Below are 25,140 nucleotides of genomic sequence, written 5' to 3'. Positions count from 1 at the left end.
GCTCCCCCCGGGGGCAGGAGGGGCGGGGCCCAATAGGGGAAATAGAGGTAAATCCTTTAAATCGCTACTTGTCGTAGAGTTCTGAATGGAATGTAACTAAATTTGGCCACAAACATCCTTGGGGGAAGGGGAACAGAATTTGTATAAATTTTGGCTCTTACCCCCCAGGGGCAGGAGGGGCGGGCCCAGTAGGGGAAATAGAGGTAAATCCTTTAACTCTCTACTTGTCCTAGAGCTCTACATGAATTGTAACCAAATTTGGCCACAAACATCCTTGGGGGAAGGGGAACAGAACTTGTATAAATTTTGGCTCTGATCCCCCAGGGGCAGGAGGGGCGGGGCCCAATATGGGAAATAGAGGTAAATCCTTTAAATCGCACTACTAGTCATAGTGTTCTGCATGGACATTGTAACTCCAAATTTGGCCACAACACATCCTTGGAGGGAGGGAAAACAGATCTTGTATAATAATTTTGGGCTATGTGTCCCCCGGGGCAGAGAGGGGCGGGGCCCTATAGGGGTAATCTACTTATTAAATCGCTTCTTGTCCTAAGAGTTCAGCTTGGATTGTATCTAAATTTGGACCACAATCATCATTGGGGGGAGGAGGAAAACAGAACTTGTATAAATTTTGGCTCTGGTCCCCCAGGGGCAGGAGGGGCGGGGCCTGCTAATAGGGGTAATGTAGGTAAATCCTTTAATCGCTACTTGTCCTAGAGTTTTGTTTGGATTGTGACCATGATTTGGCCATAAACATCCTTGGTAAGAAGGGAATTCACTAGAACTTGTATAATTTTGTGCTCTGACCCCCATGGGGGTAGGAGGGGTGGGGCCATCAAATAGGGGATTTAGAGGTAAATCCTTTAAAATTCACCCATTCAGAAAAGAAACCATGAAACATGTATTCAGAACAATTACTATGGCATTACAAACCAGGTGAGCGATTACAGGCCCTCTGGGCCTCTTGTTAAAAGTTTGTCTTGATATAAAGTAATAAAGTTCACTCAATAATTAAAAGGGAGACATTTACAAAACTTTATTGAACCACGTTCGTATAAAAGCAGCATAATTATATTATCTTTACATCAAATTTGCTGTCAATAAATATATTTTTATAAAATTACATTCATCAATAAATGATACATGATAACAACTGTATATCACAAAAGAAAATAGACTTTTTGTGTTACCCAAATATATGTCAATGTGTGAAGCGATAAAACTGTGAATATTTTATTAACTATGTGTTACACATAACTAGTGATTAAATTCAAATAGGAAACATTAGTAAAATTAAATATCTAGTTTATTATAGAACTAAATATTGTTTTTTTAAATATGAATTCCTCTCCGAGGTAAGTAAGCCTGTTAAATTCTGAGTCAAGTAGATATGTAATTGTTTTGTTCTACCATTAGACGGTGTTTTCAGAGTAGTCTAGAATTGTATTAAGGTTATACGACAGGTTGATATTTGTAGTGCACATGAATACAGTTGAAGAGATCTATAAATAATAGTCTTGAATGACAATTCGTTCTTCCCTATTTTTTCATCTTGTGATTATACTTCTCGAGGATTCAAAGAAAGAAACTGGATTAAATTGAGGTAGCTGTGACTCATCCATAACACTTTAGCAGATGTATCAGTGGATACACTGATTCGCTTCATTACAAATACTCAGTAGATATATTGTTTCGTGTGATGTCATCTGTAGGTGCCAATGCTTAGCAGTTTGCCAACCACGTAAATACACTTTATACTACGTCTATCTGCAAAACCCTTCCTTCCTTGAGGAAAGAAATAAAAAAGGATATGGTTGTTATTACAGCATAAAAACAGTACGCTGGACACTCGCAGTTGTCTGCCATGTAGGTATTCTTAACACATCATTTTAAATGAGATTTAATCATATGAATTTATATGCTAAATAGAAGAAGGTAAAAAATTTTCAAGAAATTCTAACCAGGTGATTACTGCCAATCACCTTAACTCTTGATACAACCAGGCCCATGATGGAAAGTTATTATGTTGTAGATGTTTTATACCCCCATAGCTTTCTGCTCACAAGGCAAGTCATGTCAGTTTGCACTCTTCCTTAGACTTAATGTATTACACGCCGTCTTTTTTGACGATGCAGACTATTTGACTTCATAGTTGTAGGGGGATCCAGTGATTTTTGGAATATTTTCCTGAAAATTGGAGATTCACATCATGCAGAGATCTGACACCAGCTTCTCCGCATATGTACGGCAGCCTCTTTCGAGAGAAGGTTTTGCCTTTGTACCGCGATCGTATGAGGGCAAGTCAAATCACAGTCTAAAATTGAACCTGCAAGAGCAAAATGTGATTAATCTTTGCAATTTGTGTACTCTTTCTCCAGTGTCTTCACGGCAAGTATGAAAGTGATCCTCAGCGCTTTTCCGATTCCATAATTGAGAAAAAACCGTGCTTACTTGGACATGGGAATCCTGGAAGGGCAAGCCCACGGACACATGTGGTCTGGTCACCTAGAAGTTTTTCCAGCTTGATGGCATGTTTATTACCCATCCTGAAAGTGACGACTTTTGTTCTCGTCATCATCTGCGTTCTGCTATTCTAGAGGTAATGTAACACTTGAGGAGAAGCTTCAAACACATCTTGCGTTCGTGATGGAGACGTTGGTGTTCGCTAACTTGTTAATGATACCGTACTCTAGTAATGCGAGTCTTTTTCGTTCAGCAATTCTTCACGTATTTGGAAATGATCTTGTGTTAGGATGTATCATCCTTCTCTTTTCCGGATTCATTGACATGTTTCCCTACTGACCAAACAATGGTACATGATACCATTTCGTCTCGTGATCAGATACTCTTCACGGGAAGGGAATTCTGGATATCGCTCCCGCGCAATAATTTCCCGAGCAGGTATGACCAGCACGAAGAGTTCATTCCAGCAAACAATGTGTTAAACTGTTGATGTGATTTGCTTTGGTAGTAATGGGCTCTGCCACTGTTGTAAAGTATTGTTACCTCATCATTTCCACAAACAGTTACTTTCCCCTAGCTTATCTCGCGGCATCGCTTGTTGTTTGTCAAGCAAGACTTTACTGTACAATTCATTGCTGAGTCGGCCTCTTTTACGTTCATCAACATGTTTCTTGTCTCCAGAAAACTCAGCAACTTTTTCCACAATGATCTAAATCATGAAACAGTTCGTTCTGTGTGTATAACGATGTCTGGTATCAAGTCTTCAGGGAAGTCTTTCGCTACATTTACTAGATCTTGGAAACATCTTTTTAGTTTGCAAATCTTTCATTTTTGCGTTTTGTCGATGCTTCTCCATCTCGCTGTCCCTTGGATCACTTCCAGTATATTCGTTTTGGCTCGAAAAGATGCCAAGAAAATATTGGAAAATGCTATCTGCGCGTCTCCGCCGATTTCTGTCATCCTCAATGTATTCCATACCGTCTAATGCTTCCATTTCTTCTGCCGTTATCTTTAAGCGTCTCGGGATCAGTTTTGATTAGCTGAAACCCAAGTTTCTTTGCTTCGTTTAAATGTTCGTCTGCTAGCAAGCTTTCCACTCCACTCACTCGAAAAGTTACCACCAATGGCGGCATGAAGGGTACACATTAGAAATATGCATGCTTTCTCTTTTTCTAATTTCAATTTAGTAGCACACAGAACAACTTTGGTAGCGTGAGGCTGCAGTTCTAAGTTGCTGAGCAGAGTTAGATGAAGCCGGCAATCAATGCTGATATTTTTGCAAAAGAAACAGAGCAAGTCCCTGATGGTCGACTCTTTCTCTTCTCTGGATAATCTCAAATCTAATACCAATGCTGTCACAGCGTGTATGGAAATGGCTTGCGTCTGGTGCTCAAATTGAATTTCACCGCTTATACAATACTTTCGAATGTTCGCTATCAGCTCGAAAACGACAGTGTCTTTATCTCTGTCGTCCATGCTGTCTGGAAGTAGCTTTTTCAGAAGTCGGATTGGGATTTCGTGGTGGTGCAGGAAAGGTATGAACTGTAATAGCATCTTCATATGTACCGACGATGTCTCTTCCACTCTTTCGATTGTGAGCATCTGAGCAGATACTAGCCCTTTGGCATATTCCTCTGAGGTACCTCTCATAACTTTCTCTACTTGTTTAAGAAACTCTTTGTCCGTGAGTTTGTCTATGTACATCTTTACCGACATGTCAGTCGTGTACATATACGAGTTTGCAAGAACCAATCCGTAGGGTAGATATCCCATTGTTTCTGCCAAGGCCTGAATGTCTTTTTCGGAATTTTTCTGTTTGATTGGTTCCTTGAAAAACTTTAAAACCTCTGATTCCTCAACTCCCACAACATCCTCAAAAACATTTTCATTTTGAGTACACTGTTCGTAAAAACTTAGAGTAGTTAGTAGAGCATAACATTCTGAGATTTTCTTGCTTTGTGAATTTGATGAAATGAGTGAATGATTTGTTCCACTACCCCGCATGTCTCTCTTCAGTAACATCGTCAAAGATGAGCAGATATACTTTGCCATCCTTTTCGCCAGTTTTTATTAAAGATATAGCAACTTCCGCAATGTGTATGACATATTCACTTTTTCCTTCGTTCTCTTGTTCAAATTTCATCTTCGAAAATTCCAAAAAACCTCTAAAGCTCGTTAATAGGTCGTCTTTACTTTTACACAGAAGCTTGTATGCTATATGTTTAGCGTGTTGTCGAAAGTCGCTTGCATACCAACAACATGTTTGGGATTTTCCTGCAGCGGGTGGTCCTGCAAGAAATAGTGTAATGTATAAGGATAAGTTAAAGACGACTGGAAAACAAATTTTACTTACATATTTGTTGACTATTTTATCAGAGTAAGGTATGATAAGATATATAAATATCATATCTGGTAAGCCAATTTAACATACCCCTGAGTATCGCCAAATGTTCTTTCTCTACACGTTCTTTCACTTTCTTGCATGTCAGTGTCACAACAAAATTGGGAACTAGTTCTTGCCACATGGATCTCTCCTTGGCTGAAACAAACAGAAAACAATTGGCCTTCGAGAAGAAGAGAACAATGATACCAAAATATAACGTATATATATCCTCATGCGCTGAAATAAAAAAAATCATCATGAATTACATTGCGAATATAAACAAACATTCACGCATAAGGTAAAGAGATCTAAACTTAAACTGTGATAATATAACCAGACGTTTCGGAGATACAAGCGTTAGGTCTGTCACCTGCGATACCAGCGATATAAATGTATACTTATTCATTGACATGAACTTTTCAATCTGCTAAGGTTGTGTGTAAATGTCGACCTTTGTCGACCTATTAAACATGAATTTTATTTACTTACATAAAAATAGAATGCAAAAAAATATATATTTCATCAATATTGATCGCAGGAAAGCATACATAATACTTGTTTTGTTCCATAATCCGCAACAAACGGCTTGATTGTTATTACATGTATTTAATCAATTAATTGACACCTACCTGAATGAATATTTTTCATTTTTTCTGTATATAGATTCAGCATTTCTCGAATTTTATTACAGCCACCAATATTTTCAAAACTAGACTGTAATTTCGAAACGTTGTGTTTGCTGATGATTTCTTTCCTAACGAAGAAATCCAGTACGTCCTTGCCTGTAGCACATCTCTCTAAACCCTCCGTCTCCTCAAGGTTGTCAAAAAAGCTTCTTCCAAGAAATTTCAGTTCATCACGTTTTTCTGCGTGTAAAAGAGCACATCAATGAATATTGAAATATCGACAGCATTGCGTAAATGTGATATTCATAACAGGTAAAGCTAACGAGATTTAGAGACCGTCTACAGCAAGCCAGCAATGCTTTTTGGGGTATTGTAATTAATTATTTTGGCACTGTCAAATTTTAGAGAATACGCGATCTGGAACAGGTTATCGCAGTGCAAACAAGCGCTGTAATAGTTATATAAAAGGTATACCGAAAATACGATTGGCGCAAAACCACTAAATAAGATAACCGCTAAAGTAAGCACATTTACAGTAAATAGGTTTGATAAGCAGCTGCGGTATTTTGTAATACTGTATTAAGAGAGCCACTTACTTTCTGTTAATTCTTTACTTATATTTCGGAGCAATTCATCAAAATCACTTTTTGACGGCATTTTAAATTGTTTTTCTAGAAGCGCTAGACCAGAAATAAAGGTAGAATATAATGTAATTCAATTGCTGAATAAATAAGTTGGCGACGTGCCTAATTCTATTTAAATGGTACACAAACACACACACACAAAACAACACAATCTTTTGTCCCAAGTTGGTTGCACTATCGCTTTATAACTAGTCCCAATACACGTTCAAATATCTTTCTACAGTTTCGAACAGATTTCACACATGAGTGTGACGCCACCTCCTACTGAGGATACGAAATGATAAGTCAAGGTATCAAAATTAAACTTCCTGAATATCCTTTCACCCACTAGGTTCTAAAATGATGTTTGTTGTTCTTACAGTTATTTTTTCTATTTTTATTTCTTGTTTTTCCTAGATATATAGTCTTTATTTGTCTACTTTGATTTATTTATCATCTATGCATTCAAATTACTTTACAAAATATTTTGGATATTAAAAAATTTACAATTGTAATCTTTAATGGGTTGTAATTTAATTAATTGTAACAAGCATTTTCATTGGCTTAAAATATTACTTTATCAGCCCATAAAGGAAAAATCGAGTTGTTGTTTGTAACGTCGCTTTTGATTGGCTGATATATCGGCGTAAGGATTTCATAAACAAATGTGAGTTCGGAATTTTTGATATATTATCTTTAGTAAATTGAATTATAAGGATAAGTATGCTACATTGAGAAAAGTTTTAATACATGAACCTCCAGTAGGTCTCACAACAAATCGAATATGTATCATTCCAAAGCTGTATAATTTCAAAACTATAACATTTCAATTCTAATTTTTGCACCACACCCTCCAGCTCTAGCACATGATATTTGTAAATGAAACAAATGATTCCATAGTCGCCCGACTTATAGCTCATGTATTAAGCCGGTTTACATATGATTTCTCTGGGCATTTTATTCCTCCTGAAAATAGTATGATGGAACATTAATACTATAAGACACTTTCATGTATATACCCAAGGGTCACAAAATGTTGTAAAGCCCGAGGCTTGTCGAGGAGTTTTCAAAATTTTGTGATCCCGAAGGTAGAATATCCCTATCCTTGATGTCCACATATGAAAAATGAAAAAAAAATGTCTCCGTTCCTAGAAGTGTTGCTAAAATTTTGAAATTGTAACTATTTGTTATCCCGCCATTTGGAGAAAAAAGTTGGAAGAAAACCGCAACTGTATGACAGTTTTTAACCCAAATCCGTTGTGTTTGTATTCTTTATAGTAACATCAACATAGTTTCCGAAAATAACGTTAAGATTCATCTTGAAAATAGTAATTTTGTTGACGCAGTGACGTCACTGTTGTATTGCAGGTATGAGGGAAACTTATAGTAAATTTTACAAACAATTTATGGAATTATGACAAAATCAAAATAGTATATGATGAATAGTTATTTTACATAAACAATACTGAATTTTCTCTCTACATGAGCAAATGTGAGAGCTGGGCTAAAATGGTATTTATAGGGAGTCGATCCCATTATATCCTATACTGTTTGTTCTATGTGCATGTGCCGTATTTTATCTTACCAGTAAACAAAACTGCGATCTTATCACCAAAATAGATCTGTTAGACGCTGTCACGTCTATATATACAAAGAGAAATCAATGATAGCTGTACACATACATTTACTGTCTGCTTGTCAGTGAATATTACTATATATAGCCCAGTGAATGTATTATGTTAAATGCCTAACAACGATAACAACAATCGCCCTATTTACTAATTTGTTAAACCATGCTAGGTATTGTTACATATTTTTTGTATGAATGAATTCATAAAACATTGATTTTTGACAAATGCCTACGGCTATTGAGAAACACTATCTAAGATAAATAGGAAATATAGCAATAATTAAGTCATTTGGTTTACCGGTAAGATTCCCTTATATTGTTATGGCATTCAAACAGGGAAGTATATTCCCATTTAATTATCGTATATCGTACGTAATGCAATATATGCCAATGTATGTTCAGAACATTATACTTACCATTGTAAAATCCAGCTAAACTAATCAGTCGCTAATGCTTCCTTCATCCGTACACACACATAGCGATCTGCAGCATAGATGAGGTTTGAACAGAAAGTGACAACACAGTTGTGCAAATCCATAAACACTGTGACTTACACATATTTCACTCATCATTGAGCAGCCTGCGTGGGTAGTGTACGCTTGTTTGTGCTTTCATATGCAAATGCCAGCACAAACATTTCCTCATGACACTTAGTTATTTATCCGTAACTTATACTTTGTACATACAGAGGATCTTACATGAGCGGCTATGTACTATGAAATTACTTAAACCAGTTATAAACAATTAAACAAGGTTGATTAAAGCCCATATTATGTAATATTTTACCATATTTTATCTTTGATAGATCGTATGATAAATATAAAGTGTATGATATCCTAATGGGGGTTTATTTGTTTAACGTCCTAAATGTGGGGATGTGGATGTGGCGCAGTGGTAGAAGGCGCAGGTATGTTTGGCTAGGCGATTGGGTGCCGTTGATCATGAGTTTGGAGGCCCGGATAGGGAACGAGTCAATAAATTAGTCATGCTTTGTTAACTTGTTTCTTTGATATTTAACGTCCTATTAACAGCCAGGGCCATGCTAGGATGTGCCAGGTTTGTTGGTGGAGGAAAGTCGGAGTTTCCCGGTTTATATGAAACGTCTTAATTTGTTTCGATTTAAGGTTGTTTTGTGTTGATCAATCCCCAAGCATAATGATAATTATGGTTAGTGATTGAACGGAATACGAATATCAAAAAAAGTAAATAAAAAAGCATTTTTATTATATTCAACGTTCTAAGCAGAAAATCCATAATTGTGATTTTATGTTAATTATTATTATCAGAATAATACTAGAACTTACAACTAAAAATAGCTGTTTGCCATGTCGGTTTATAATAACATAACGTATCACAGGAAATCAACGTTCAAAAGAAAAATACATATATTGCACGTCGGAAAAATATACTTAGATTATAGCATTATCACATGGCCCTGTATAATGATTTTATTATAGATTGACTCCAAACAAAGTGAGTATCGTAATATAAAATGTATGAATGCTATTTCTACCAGAATAGGCGAGACTATTCAACTCGCAGGGTTTTATAAAACAAATAATAAAAAACAAATGTAACCATGGACGAAAATTCAGTTATTACCACACGTAGTGTATACACTCCTAACCCGTAATGGCGGATAAATGTAAATTTTGATTCGATCATTCGTGTTACCATTAAATTTTGTCGACGTCATCAATAATCGAGCGACGTCAAGATGCTGTAACTGACGTTAAAAACAGACTGTTTTGGTAAAAATGAGATAATAAAAAAATTAAAAAAAAGGTTAGTAGATATAGCGACCCTGAACTGGACATGACCTTTGACACAATAGTTTGATGATGATCGATGTGACCGGAAACTAAATGACAACGTGCTTTGTGCAGGATTGTCTACAGTTAAACAATGAGGAATAAGTATTTTCAAGCATACTATAAACATTTACATTTAAAAAGACTTACATCAATACTATTATACTGAATCAGTCTTGAATAATGTTAAGAATATACCTTTTAGTTATTCCTAGTGGAAAGAAATCGATACCATTTAAAAAAAATTTTGGCTTGTGTTAATAACAGAGGGAATTTGCATTGCTATTGAAAGTATCCCCTACATCAAAACACCAGTGTACATTTTGAATATCAGTTCAGTTATGCAAAAGTGATGTATTTAAGAGATAAGAGTCAGTGTATTACAAAAAAAATATGATTTATGCTCTGCTGACTAAACCCGTAGAAATTGAAGCGTTATACAATAATAGATAAATACTGTGTGTGTGATGACGTGATGCAATTCCTGCTAGCATTCTCAGTAATAATAAATCAATACATCAGTATTATAAGTAATACCCTGAATTATAATCTATATACAGTTAATGACTACCCTGATATCCGCGGAATAGTATTAATCATAATAATAGTGTAATAACTACCCTGATATCCGCGGAATTAATTATAATCATATACATATGTAATGACTACCTGATATCCGCGGAATATACTATAATCATATACATAATAATGTAATGATTGCCACCCCTGACATCCGTGGAATAGTATAATCATATACATAAATGTAATGACTACCCTGACATCCGTGGAAATAGTATAATCATATACATAATATAATGACTACCCTGACATCCGTGGAATAGTATAATTCATATACATAATGTAATGACTACACTGACATCCGTGGAATTGGTATAATCATATACATAATGTAATGACTATCCTATAACATCCGTGGAATAGTATAATCATATACATAATGTAAAGACTTGCCCTGACATCCTGGAATAGTATAATCATATATTCATATTGTAATGACTACCCATGACATCCGTGGAATAGTTATAATCATATACATATTGCTAATGACTGTCCCTGACATCCGTGGAATAGTATAATCATATACACAGTGTAATGACTGTGTCCTAACATCCGTGAGAATAGTATAATCATATACATAATGTAATGACTACCCTGACATCCGTGGAATAGTATAATCAGTAATACAATGTATTACACTGACATGTGAATAGACTACACTGTAATGACATTCACGTGAGATAGTATATACCATATACACAGTGTAATGACTACCCATGACATCCGTGGAATAGTATAATCAGATACATAATGTAATGATACCCTGACATCCGTGGAATGGTTTAATCCATATACACATTGTTATGACTACCCTGACATCCGTGGAATAGTATAATACAGTATACACAAATGTAATGTTACCCTGACAATCCGTGGAATAGTATAACATATACATTATGTAATGACTACCCTGACATCCCGTGGAATAGTATAATCATATACAATAATGTAATGAACTACCCTGACGCATCCGTGGAATAGTATAATCATATACATAATTGTCAATGAATACCCTGACATCAGTGGTATAGTATAATCATCCTACATAATGTAATGACTACCCTGACATCCGTGGAATAGTATTAATCATATACATAAGTATGTAATGACTACCTCTGACATCCGTGGAATAGTATAATCATATACATTTTGTTATGACTACCCTGTAATGGAATAGTTAATCATATACACATAAATGCAATGACTACCTTCGACAGCCGTGGAATAGTATAAATCATATACATAATGTAATGACTACCCTGACAATCCGTGGAATAGTATAATCATATACATAATGTAATGACTTACCCTGACATCCGTGGAATAGTAAATATATCATATACATAATGTAATGACTTTCCTGTACATCCGTGGAATAGTACTAATCATATACATAATGTACATGGACTACATCTGACAGATCCGTGGAATGGTATAATATGATACATAATGTAATGAATACCTTGACAGCCGTGGATATAGTATAATCATATACACTAATGTAATGACTACCCTGACATGCATCCGTGGAATTTGTATAGATTCATATACATAATGTAATTGACGTACCCTGACATTAGTGGAATAGTATACATTATTATACATAATGTTAATGACTACCCTGACAATCCGTGGAAATAGCTATAATCAGTATTACATGTGTAATGACTACCCTGACATCCAGTGGAAATGTATAATCATTATAACCTAATGTGTAATGAATACCCTGACATCCGTGGGAATAGTATAATCATATAACATAATGTAATGACTCCCATACCATGACATCCGTTGGTATAGTATAATACATATTCATCATTGTAATGACTACCCTGACATTCCGTTGGAATAGTATAACCATCTTATACAAAAATGTAATGACTACCCTGATATCCAAGGAAATTGTATAATCATATCATTATACATAATGTAATGACTACCCTGAATCACGTGGAAATGGTATAATCTTAATTACATAATGTAATGGGACGACCCTGACATCGTGGAATTGTATAATCATATACATTATGTAATGACTACCCTGACTTCACCCCCACCCCCACCCCGTGGAATAGTATACTAATCTTATACACAGTGTAATGACTCAACCCTGACATCCGTGGAATAGTATATTCATATACACAGCTGTAATGACTACAATTGACATTTCGTTGAATTAGTTCTAATCATATACATAAATTGTAATGACTACCCTGACTATCCCGTGGAATAGTATTATAATCATATACACAAGTGTAAATGAATGCCCTGACATTCCGTGGAATAGTATAATTCATTTACACAGTGTAATGACTGAACCTGACATTCCCGTGGAATAGATATTATAATTTACATAATGTTAATTGACTAACCATGACATCCGATGGAATAGTATATTCATTTACATAATGTAATGACTACCCTGACATCCGATGGAATAGTATATACATTCATATACACAGTCTAATGGGACTACCATAAATCAATGGAATAGTATAATCATATAAAATGCTAGTTGTTATCTTATAACAATCAAATTATCGTATTAGCTGGCATTTTTCATGGTTTGATAACATTGTAGGAACATACATCTATGCTGCTAAAAGCAAGTACGTAAATTATAGGCACAATTTGAAAATTATCAGATAAACTTTTACGGCAGAATTATTAAAGATGGGCGAAGCAACTTATGTTGACTGTATTTCATTGAAACTGAGACGATAGAAGATGTACATTCACATATAGACTTTCTCATTTATTTAAACGTTTACAAGTATTGTTTATCGAAAATTATAGTGTTATAGCACTGAAAACTAAGTTTCTTAAGTGTCATGTTGTTCTGATAAATTACTTGAGTATAATAATACTTGGCATGCCCGTTTTCATCTCGATACTCAAGGTGTTCCGATCACTAATGATCTCTAGACCCCTGGACTATATTCATAGTAAAACTGGAGCCGTATAACGGTACATTATGGTTGACTATGTGGCTTTGAAGTTGGAAGTTGCTCTCTCTGTAGTCTTCAAAGAAAATTTTTGCAGGCCTATGATTGGTTCAGATTTTTTCACTGGAGCTGCCTTCAGTTTACTATGAGATAGTCCAGGGTGTAGAGATCTTAAGTGATCGGAACCCCTGGAGTATCGAGGATGAACTTTCTGCACATCAACATTTCTGTGTTGGAACCTATACATCTATCCTATTCGATGGTGATATTAACACATGAATGTCTGCAGTAAATAGTCCTTTTAATCCTTATTGAGCTAAAAAGGACATACACATGTAATAAAAAGCAGCGAAATCTAACAAACTTAAATGCTGGTAGCAAACCACTGTATAGCGGGTAAATTTCGCGGGTCGTATATTTTTGCTATATTAGTGGTTTTACTGAAACCCGCAAATTCAAGACATATAATTTTTTCGTACCATCGTCGAGACGTCTGTTTGGTGTGAACCTTATCCAAAATGACACATCTCTCACAAGAGAAAATATGGACCCCGCGAATTTAAAGCACTAAGCAGCAGTTAGCGAAATAATATTTTGACAAGTAAAAGGTAATCTCTGAATTTTACTGCTTAGGAATTTAGTATTTCATTAATTTCGTTTAGATGTCTGTGTGCTTTGTTTAAGCTTTCTTGTGAATTGCATGAGTGCAGTTTGCTGATAAGAAGGCACGAGATGTCTCTCTTGCTCTTTGCAGACTGTCCGCGTCCCCGATCTCTCGATAGCAGACGACCAACCCAAACAGGGCTTGGAGACGAAAATGTGACAATCCGACATCCGTGTTCTTCTCCATTGTGTTTGCTTCCTCCAAATGCTCAATGGCTTTCGCTATATGACTCCCTCCTTCTGGTGACTTTAACATAAAAAATTTCGCTAACTGAACATGGAGTCCAGGAAGTGCAGTAAAGTCAACCATTTCTTTCATTAAGTCTGTTAGTTTCTTAGCACATTCCATGCCCAGTCCATAGGTTTCTCGCTTTTCTGTCTCTGTAGTATGCAGTTCGAACAGACGGCAGTAACATTTGAGCAGGAATTTCCGACACATTGCTGTGTGGTGAAAGTTCTTACATTCTTTACTGAGCTTCAAAACTCCAAATTCGAAGTAATCTTCTTTGTCATGAAGCAACGAGGTGTACTTTGTTACAGCACTACGAAGTACCATCAACTTTTCTTCATTTGTTGTATTTGTTTGATCAACCTTTAGTAGTTTGTACAGAAGGCCGTTCCTCTGAGTTTTCAGAAAACTGTATTGAAAGAAAATTGGGACATTTCTCTTTCAGGTGTTCGCCCAGCCCCCATGATAATTCCATAAACTTTTTGTGTAAATGTTTCTGTAAGTAGTGATTTCGGCCGTTGTTGTAAAGTATGACAATTAACAGTTCAACAAAGAAAAACTCGCGGACAACGTCGAGAGGTGCTGCCAGCTTCTTCTTAACAAGCTCGCTATGCAGTTCGCTTCCTAGCTCTTCTTCGAAAGAAAACCGGGTAGATTCGACCGTGTCTTCAGGTGTTCCATGTCCTTGTCTGGACGTTTCATGGAGGGAATAAATTCTTTGATGAATTTGTCTGGAATTTTTGTTTTAAGAGAGCTTAACTTTTCAACCAGAATACCTTCTTTTCTAGTGTGCTCTGTGATGTGTCTTTTGTCAAACCTCGTATCTCCAGAGAGGTCTAATCCAAATTGAGAAGGATCTTCCCCAATCATTTGAAAGCAATGCGTCATGGCTCGAGTGAGGTATTGATTTACCAAGAAGTTGTCGACGCCTTTGATACGGAATGTCACACCGACAAGCGTGCTCACGTAACATATCAAAACCTTGATCGTGTCACAAGGGTCGCTTAGCGCTTCAGCCATCCGGAGAACATTCATAGCGTGGTCGATAAACAAGATATTCGTCTGCATTTATGACCATAATCTACAATCCATGATCATGTTCGTGGCGAAAAAATTAAGTAAACTAAGAATTCGCTGATTTCTCTCCTTCGTGGACAGGCGATTCAAAAGAGCCATTTGTGTTAAAGCGTGTATTGATATAACGCGGTCATGGCCAAGACCCTTCAAGTCACAGAGAGCATACTTTCTAAGTCTTTCTATGACATTGCTGTCTTCGTATTTGTGGCCATGAATAGACCCACTCTTGAGTAGTCTAGACAATACTCCGACTTGAATATGTTCGTGATGTAGGAAAGGGATGAGAGACAGTAGTATCTTACCGTCATCGTTCAGTTTTAGTTCCACCCTTTCCAAAATAATTCTGTTTGCGGCAATTAGTCGTTTTTTGTAGTACTGACCGATGTTTTCTGCGTGATCTTCTGCAGCATCGAAAAATTGTTCATCTTCCTTTAACATTTTTGTGAACTCTAAAAGGTCCATCCCGGATTTCTCGATGTAGTGTTTAGATAGCATCAAACCGAATGGCGAGTTCCCGAATAATTTGGCCAAAGCTTTAATATCTTCATCCTTAGCATTTGTTATAGCCGATTGCGTTCTGTCTGAATCTGAACTATGTCTGAAGAAAGGAATAACTTCCTCGTCTAGTAAGCCAGTAACCTCCATGGTTCTACAAGCAATGCCAATATCGCCATTCATAGTAGCAATAATTTTGACATTTCGTGAGCTTTCCTTGAAGATCTTCAGAATCTTGCTCACGATTTCGTTACATGAATCGCCAACGTCGTCAAAGATGAGCAAGTGTGTTTTCCTAGCTTGTTTTGGGCCTCCCAGATTATCCAGAACCATCTGTCCCATCTCCTCCAAGTAATGTGCCTTGTCCTTGTTATTGCCTTCCGGTTTCATTTGAAGGCGTTCTAAGAGGTCAATCATTGATTTGATTAACTCTGTTCTCCCTTCACAGTCTAGCTTCCATATTACTGATTCCCCGTTCTCCTTGAAGAATTCCTGTGCGTAATTGCATGCCAATTGGGTTTTTCCTGTCGCTGGTGGACCTGTTCGAGCAAACATATACGTTTGTTATATCAATTACATACAGTAGGTATGCGATCATATCGTATAATCGCTTACTTTCGCGTATCCAAATTTTGCGTCCTTAAACTGGGAGATGACAATTTAGAAAACCAAAATTTCGCAATTTGACTTCAAATGTATATATGATTTAACTCATTCACGGATCAAAAATTCGTAATCATAGCGATGACCCACAAAATCGCAAAAATATCATGCCCACAAAAAATAAAGTAGCGGGCTATATGGTAGTAATCTTTCTCATGCTTTGTTTATCTTTACTTTACATATCTTGCAATCTTTGCTTGATTTTTTATGATACTTACCCAAAATAGCAATTATGTTCTCTGCGAGCAATGCCTCTTCTAATGCGGTACAGTGTTTCACTTTCAGGAAGTGTGGAACGGTGGCATATCCAACTTTCCATTTCGCTGTTGAAATATATAAAATAATTAGAATTTATATTTACTTCGTACAAATAGGATAACTCGTTAAATTTATCAATGTTTCATTAGTTTTCAAAATTGTTCAAAAGCATCAATAAGTAATAAAGGCGACAAGTGTAGATGTGCGACAAGACTTTCTGCTATCAAAAAGTATCATATTCAAACTTGGAACAGAAAATATTCCGGGAACATCAGACGAACTTCCGATCCTACTTACACATATGTATTATAAAAATGGGCAAGGCAGGAAGATTTATCAACTTGTGGATAAACAACTGGTTCTCTTAGGGAAAATGAGACGACCAACACTTGTAAAATGTCATCCTATGTGTGTATACAGTATCATTCAACGTTTGATAGATAAACGTTGATAGAAACATTCTACAGGAAAAAATAGTATTACTATAAATAATAATACCTCAAAACGTCAAAATCTACAACACAACCCAAAAACGTCAATATTACCTCTGAACTTTAAAAAATGATTTACATCGTACATTACACTATCGACAGATATAATTAGACAGATTAGATTACAATGTACCCATCATAAAGAGAAGAAGCAAATTTACACCTCACCTTCTTTCCTGAGGATAAGCTTATTTTTCAAAGGCTCTTGTTTGGAAGAAAGCTGTATGCAGCCAATCTGTCCCAAAAGTGAGTGCAGGTTTTCAATATTGGAATCAGATATGAATCCTTTCCTCTCCAAAAGTGCCATGAGTTCCTCTCCAGTGCTAATGCCTTTCAGATCGCCGGAGGGAAACAACTTTTTGTTTGCGCCAATGACAAACTTCGCACTTTTCACGTCACCTTTCCATTGAGAATACAGCGTTGGTGTTATTAGAAATAAGAATTCCAATAGTGTCAAAGTAGTTTGACTTTTTGATTAGGATACTTAGTATATACCGACCAAGAAAATTAGAAAATATATGATTCAAACTGTAACTTTGTCAAAGTAGTTTGTCTTTTTTAACTAGTATTTTTAAAGGAGATATTAATTGCACAAGAACACAAAAATGACAAAGGACATTTTATTTAATGAAAATGGAGAAATAAGGTTTAACTGACCTGTTTCAAGGTTCTTGCCAATATAGACAAGAACATTGCGGTATGATGTTAGGTTGGAAGAAGTCGCCATTTTTTTAATCTGAAAAAAGAAATATATTCAAATCACTGCATTACATCTCACTGCTAGAAAATAATATGATGAAGTAGAAAACCATATTTTACACCTGTATCTGATAGCATAAAGGTGGGTATTTATATTTAATGCATCAATTTGCTTTACTTTAATAATGTATGTCCCTTTTAAATGAATCCCAGAGTTCTAAAATCTTCCAATTACCAAAACCTGACATGTTCTTAAGGGACAATTCAGTACAAGAGAACATTAAAATTTGTACATATATCGAAAAAAACAGTTTTAATGGAAATTAGATCAGTCGGTTTTACTGTGATATGCAAGAAAAGCCCATGGTGATGAAATACGTGTGAAATGTTCAAACTCGCTCGCTCTCCGTCATTACACATTTTGGTCGAACTTCTTGTATGCCGAACCCTGTCCCTTGTTCGTAGAGTAATGCAACTTTAGTCTAGAGCTGCTCAAATTGCTCTGACAGTAGTGTGTTTACCTTATTAGGTGAATTATCTTGCCTAAAAATAATTTTATCACCTCCTCAGTGGTTATGTAGTTCATTTGTTTAACGTGTTGTTATTACAATGGTCTCAATTAAAATACTAAAAAATGACGTGGAATTTGTCAATATTTTATGTCATATGCTGCATAAGAAATGTAGAACATACATTTATGCCATAATTTGCTTCTTGGTTATGTAAAATAATTAAGTGACTTGTCTCTTAAAACCTTGGTTGTTAAAATACCGTAACATGAATCACGAAATCAAAACATGAAAAAACAAATTTAAAAAATCAAATATTAGTTTTATAATACAGCCATAGAGACCGGGATGAAAATATTGAACGTAATCAATTTTTAGCTACACGTAATGTTAACGACGAATAACGCTAAAAACGTGTGGTGCAATCCGTCCCGTTATTGTGTGGAATTCCTAAGTCATTACCTGTATATATAGGTGTCCTATACTATTGTATTGATAACATTTAAACCTTATCTATTGTTAAATATAGTAATGCCATCATTATTGCCGATACATAACTTTACACAAAGTGTAGTTTTCGTAAACGCAGTTACAATAAAACTTCTTTTGTATTCATCTTTCACAATCATTCTTGATTTAAACCTAATCGATGATACCGTCACCAAATTTTTTTTTCGTGATTCTGGTTTCAAAACAATATCGCGAAGATTAATTTTCGTAGAATGAAAATGTATTTGAATTTCCGTTCATATCTATATTTAGTATATGTGAACGGATATATATGATATATGATATGACTGGAATTCAATATATCTAGAAAGTTAATGTTAATGATTTTTTAATAATCAACTGTCAGGCTAACAAATAATACTCATGTATTTTTAAATAAACACAATGTATTGATCATATATTAATGGGGCCTGTTTAACGCATGGATGCCTAACTCCCGGGAAGAATCGATCATTTTTCACTGTGGAGAATGCACTCCAGTTGTGTCCATTGAAGTTTGTACAGGCGTCATCAGTATTGACATTCATGTGTAACTTGAAACAAATTGAATGAAGTGAGCAGTTCATTTTGAATTTGTTTCAAGGGGAAATAAAATTCATCACCCCATGAAATCGACAAAAGCAAGATTCAATCCTTATATTTCAATTCAATCGTATTTAATCGACAGATTGGAATATTTTGTATAATGATAAATGTTTCTATATAAATCTCACTCAGACACACTTAATGTGTGACAAGGTGTCCAATGTATACATAAAACTGTTATTAACAGTTTTTGTTTAACTTCGTTCTTTAAATAGTTAATATGTGGTACACAACTTTTCTGATATAATAATATTTTTATCAACATGAACCATGCTACATACATGTACGGTTTGATAATTTATTTTATTACAAACCAACATAAACCAAAATTGTGTAATTCTTAACCAAATATCGACATCTAATGAATATCTTTCAATTTCTCCATATACCATAAAAAGTGTATCAAATTGTCTCTACTAGGATATGTTTCCTGAGGTTTACCTGTGCTCTCAGTGTATTGATAGTAAAACACACCTATTCCACCCTGGCCAACCTGTTACCCTACCTGTTTCTCACCTATAATCTCAAAAGTTGGCTAGACTGGAAGACACCAATTACTGCAAAACCCTTCTATATATAGTTTTCTCTGAGCAATTACAAGGTCATCTAGTAATTCCTGCATTGGAATATACACGTGTCTGATAATGCATGGCTTCATATATGTATTACTTATAATTATGTTTTATTCATAACTATACTTTGGAAAATCTAGATTCGGTAATTTTCTATTTTTTTCTATATCTTAAATATCTTTTAGCATATAATTAAAATGTAATAGTCAGAGAGTGTTATGTTAACACGAAGAATTAGGCGGTCGCCAGCGGCATGATAATTTAAAAGTTGCAAGGAGAGTAAAATAAAAAAAAAATACGAATAATAGGAATAATATGTGCTTTGCACGCAGTAAATTACTTTTCACCAAACAGATTAGCTATTAACTTCTTTCAGGAGTTTTAATATTTTTACACATGCCTTTTTACTTGTTCGTATTTTTATGAATGATTTTCAATTCCTTTTAAGTGTCCAAATTGAAATGTTGGTATATTTACATGACCTTTTTTGTAGTGAGACCACAGGTTTACGACGCGCGCGCAAAAAAAAAAAAAAAAAAAAAAAAACTAAAAATACTGAATGGTTGTTTACTTAGCCCTGTATCCTATTTCCAGAAAATGGGGTATTTAATTTGAAAATACTCTGAACACCTCAAAAATCATCCGATCTGAATATTTTTAGCTTACATTGAAGACAATTCCTTACTGGTTACTATGGTATATGATATGATGAGATTATGGGCGAATTTGATTGTATATCGAATGTTCAATTACGAGAATTCGTGTAAAAATCGTTAGTCGGAAAAGTACACGCTACATCCCCGGGTCACGATTTCCTAATGAGCACAGACCGAATAAAATCATCATCCATTCAACGAATGCATCCCTGAAATATTCAGATCGGAATTTTTTGTGGTGTTCAGAGCATTTTAAGATTAATTACCCCATTTTCTGGAAATGGGATACAGGGCTATTTTTAGTATTATTTTTTTGCGCAGCGTAAACCTGTGGTGAGACTAATTCTTTTGTGACTGTGTATGATTTTTTTTCCTTTTAAAAATTATATCATATTTTTATAGTATATCCCATTACCACTCTAAAAATAAGAAATATAATAGGCGATATAAATTACACACTGTAAAGCACTCAAAGCACGTGTTCCACATTATCTATAATGAAAACATTGATTATACTTATTCCTTCTGTATGTAGATTTTAAACCTTTCAATACTTACTAGTTTACCTCGATATGTAGACTAGTTTATCTACAGGTCCAGATAAACACATCTACAGTACGTGTGTAAACAACATTGTATATACAGAATCCCAAATAAGTAGATTTGGATATTCAAACTGCAAATGTCACTTTTGACATAGATCTTGAATTTAGTATTTACAGATATGTTTTGAATATTTACTCTATAGTTCATATCTTTAACACATGCCTGGATTTAATGAAAAAAGGTTAACATTAGAGGTGGGATATCAAGATAAACGTTAACCTGTATATATGTGATTACCATTCAAATGTTCTATATAACAATGTAGGACTGATTTGATATAAGGTACAACAAAGCTGAATTTACTACGTTGATCCTGTTTTCTGGTCGATGTAAAGAGATGTGTAGTCGCTGGTCGTGTTAAAGCGAGGGTAGTTTAATAGGGTTAAACTATATAGAAATATGCTGGGAAGTCATCGTTTTCAAACAGAAAGTCTTCTAGATACGTATATATATCTGGAGATAATTATTTTAGCACCTAAAAACTAATTTTGAGACTATTATAATATATTGAATAATACGAAAATGTTGATATGAACATACTATGTGTATTACCTTATTTTTGTTAAATATAGTAAAACACGCAATGGTAACAAATAGGAATTGTAGGTGTATTAAAAGGTTAAAGAGCTAGTGAGACTGCCAAAAGGTTTCATCCTTTTAAGACATTACCAATGTGTGACTATTAAGTTCTTTACTGTAATGGCAATGATGGAATCTAGTTGATATTTGCGACAACGTGTGATATACATTGTATGCATTATACATTATAGATGTATCTTATTAATACTATTAAGAAAATATACGAACAATTTTTGTGTATTATCGTATCAGAATCGATCAAAACCATTTGAAAGCATGCCTTCCCACCTGTGAAATAAATATTTCAGCACTTGTTACTTTTGGTAGATCATGGACTGTTTAGTTTAAGTTAATCTGTACAGTCCATCGTTAGATTACTTATCTTATCTGAAAGTCAATGAAATACAAACCGAGGAAGATGATTCAAATTGGGATACTTAATGGTGATAAATGGTGAATTTCCAAGAAAAATACGTATTGTACATTCCCTATTCGCCAAAATCCGAGTTTGAACTTGTGAAATATCCTTCCATTAAAAATCATATGGTATTGTGTATTGGTTTTCCATGTTATTATTATAATCGTTGTAACGGCTGATGACGTAATACCAGTTGCTCGGGCGTTATGATGATCGCCATCGCCATTAGTCTATTACATTAAGACTCTCGTTTTTGGTCTGGAAAGTAACGATAAATTTGCGAAGAAATAATAAGTAATTTAAGTCTGTACAGTACCTTCTACATGGTGTTGTATGGTCTCTGGTGAATTCTCACTTCACCTGCCTAGACAAGTTCATACTGTGTTCGGTCGAATCAACAAGGTTATCTATTTACAAATAATGGAGTAAAAATATCTCAGATTCGTGATGATAATGTAAGTCCAAACTCTTGCAAAGTGTGTTCGTCATAACATGAACATTCACAAGCTTTAATTTTATCTACCTCTAGTGTCAGAAATAACTATAACCGTAACATCATACTTTTTTAACACATTGCTGCTTTAACGATGAGCTCTCACGTATTTCCATTTTCTGTCGTGTATGAGTTATGATACTTACGTTTATATCAAAGCATCAAGTACTTAAAAAGCATAAATTATTTGTATCGTTTTCCAGAATTATTCAAATAAAAATAAAGGCATTATAAATAATTAGTAAGTTTAAGTACTGCAAGTGATGTACTTCATAAATTTGGTGTTAATGCAAAACTTTTTAACAAACCAGAAATAAAAAACATGTTTGCAGAGAATGAAAATCAAGTAAGGTGTATGAATCTACTACCTAGACAGAAAAGCCCGTGAACCTGGGGCAGGAGTCATTATTTATCGGAAAGATAATATAGTTATGAAAAGAAGATATACAAATGCTTTGACTGAGGTTATATCACAGGTGGGAATAAGTCTTTATTAGGTTGTATTTACAGACCACCTGGTAGCAATGTAGATTATTTGGAAAATTTTGATACAATGTTTTGTGATATAACTAATAATATAAATTAGATATAATATTAACAGGAGACATTAATGTGTGGATGGGTGGATGACTTGTGATCGCTATTTGCGAATGGACTTTTTTGGTCTGTATCCCATGAGTGGAAGGAGTACCTATCACATAAACAAAATTTCACCTAAAAAACATATATCGAAATTATACATCATCTAATTTACAGACTTTTGATTATCTAAAATCTTCTCATGTAAGTTGTTCAGTATACTTTAAATTATTTTAAAAGATTATATATTGTATATAATTGTGTAAATATGCGCTGTGATTCTCAGGTGGAGAACCATTTTAGGCTTAGTGCCTGTTGTTTTGACTGCTTTTCATATTTAGATGAAATTAAAAATTTTATGAAATTTGGTGAAATTAAAGAAACTCGTTTCGAAGTAATCAATTTAGATTAACTCATATATTTACTAATTATGAAATTACCCGATGATATTACTTACTGTTATAATGAATCAAATTTGAGGTGTATTTGGCCGGATTTAAACCTATCTAATCAGTTCAGTTGGCCAATGTACGTGTGCACTTTTTAAAATATGGCCCTGAAATTGTAAAGGTATGACGTCATTAAATTTATTTTTAAAAGAGTTATATTTTGTATATAATGTTAAGTGCGTGACTGTGTTATCACACAGTGGGGAGAACCTGTTGAGGCTTAGCCTGTTGTTTGACCGCTTTTCATATTTTGTATGAAATAAAATTTTATCAAATTGAAATTATGAAACTCGTTTCGAAGTATCAATTTAGATTAACTCAATTAGGTACTAATTATGTATTAATTTCCGTGATATTACTTACTGTGATAATGAATCAAATTGAGTTTTGGCGGATTGATATCCTATCTAATAGTTCAGTTTGGCCAATGACTGTGCCACTTTTAAAATATGCCCGGAAATTGTATGTATGACGTCATAATACTTCATACAAATTTCTTCGGTCTATGGAAAAAACAATATCTAACCAATAGAAATGAGTATAACATAAGAAATTAAATTGGTATGAAATAAACATGTACACTGGTTTTTGGTCGATATGGCGGAAATGGAAATCCTCTAGAACAAACGTCATGACGTCATAACCTGCAACACGATCTGTCAGATGACGGGAATACACAAAAGATGGCCAACTGCAACCGCTTCGTTTTCTTTAATCACACAGTTTTCAAAGTTTCCCAGCGACAGAGATACTGTGAACACAAACTACTACCGACAATACATATATTTATAAAGAAATAAGAAAGAACGGCAGATTTTAAAGGTATCGTACAGATCGTTTTAATAAGTGCATTCTGTTTTTAAATATTTATACATGTTTATTAAAAATTGAATAAATTCAGAATACATTTGTGTTAGGCTTCGTTTTGTTTTACTTCTCTGACCATATAAAACAGTTATGGACTTTTGTGCTGGTAAATATGATGTGATATTCACCAGCACAAAAGAACATAATTGTATATTATTCAAATATCTATATCCTATGTATAAGATGTAGGTTTCAAACTCGCAACCAAGCGCTTTATATAGTGGAAAAAACTGAGAAAAAAATCAGATGAGCCTATATAACAGGGTTGGGTCTTTCAGAATATTTACCTGGACAAGTACATTTTAAATCTAATATAAGTAATCCTTTATATGTCGTCGACATATACCTACGTATACAATGATTGAAGTCAATTGGTCATCAAGAATTTTAGGCCCGATTTTACTATTCCATTCTATAGCTGTTACTCTTATGTCAAAATGTCGCATAAAGTAGCAGCGATGTTATTTTTACAAACATTTGGTACGAATCACGGAAAAGAATAATTTGTCAAATCATTGCTGGAACACATTTCGGTCTTCCTCTTGCTACTCTTCACTCTACACGATACGAGTCATTCATTTAATGGAGCTGCAGAACCTAATATATCTGATTGCAATGACCCAGGTTTTATCACACCGTCAATTTTTATAACACACGCCTAATTAAAGTCTCCTCGAAGAAT

The 25,140-nt window shown here is 34.7% G+C and overlaps 2 pseudogenes; both read right to left on the bottom strand.

The window, feature by feature from the left end:
• Positions 1-2,748: 2,748 nt before the first annotated feature.
• LOC138312063 (uncharacterized) lies at positions 2,749-6,144 on the bottom strand (annotated as a pseudogene).
• Positions 6,145-13,641: 7,497 nt separating this feature from the next.
• LOC138312062 (uncharacterized) lies at positions 13,642-17,663 on the bottom strand (annotated as a pseudogene).
• Positions 17,664-25,140: the final 7,477 nt, after the last annotated feature.

Source organism: Argopecten irradians, unplaced genomic scaffold, assembly GCF_041381155.1.
Source record: "Argopecten irradians isolate NY unplaced genomic scaffold, Ai_NY scaffold_0195, whole genome shotgun sequence".
Taxonomy (NCBI): Eukaryota; Metazoa; Mollusca; class Bivalvia; order Pectinida; family Pectinidae; genus Argopecten; species Argopecten irradians.
Note: the sequence above shows the minus strand (reverse complement) of the source record. Positions and strands in the feature narration are given on the sequence as shown.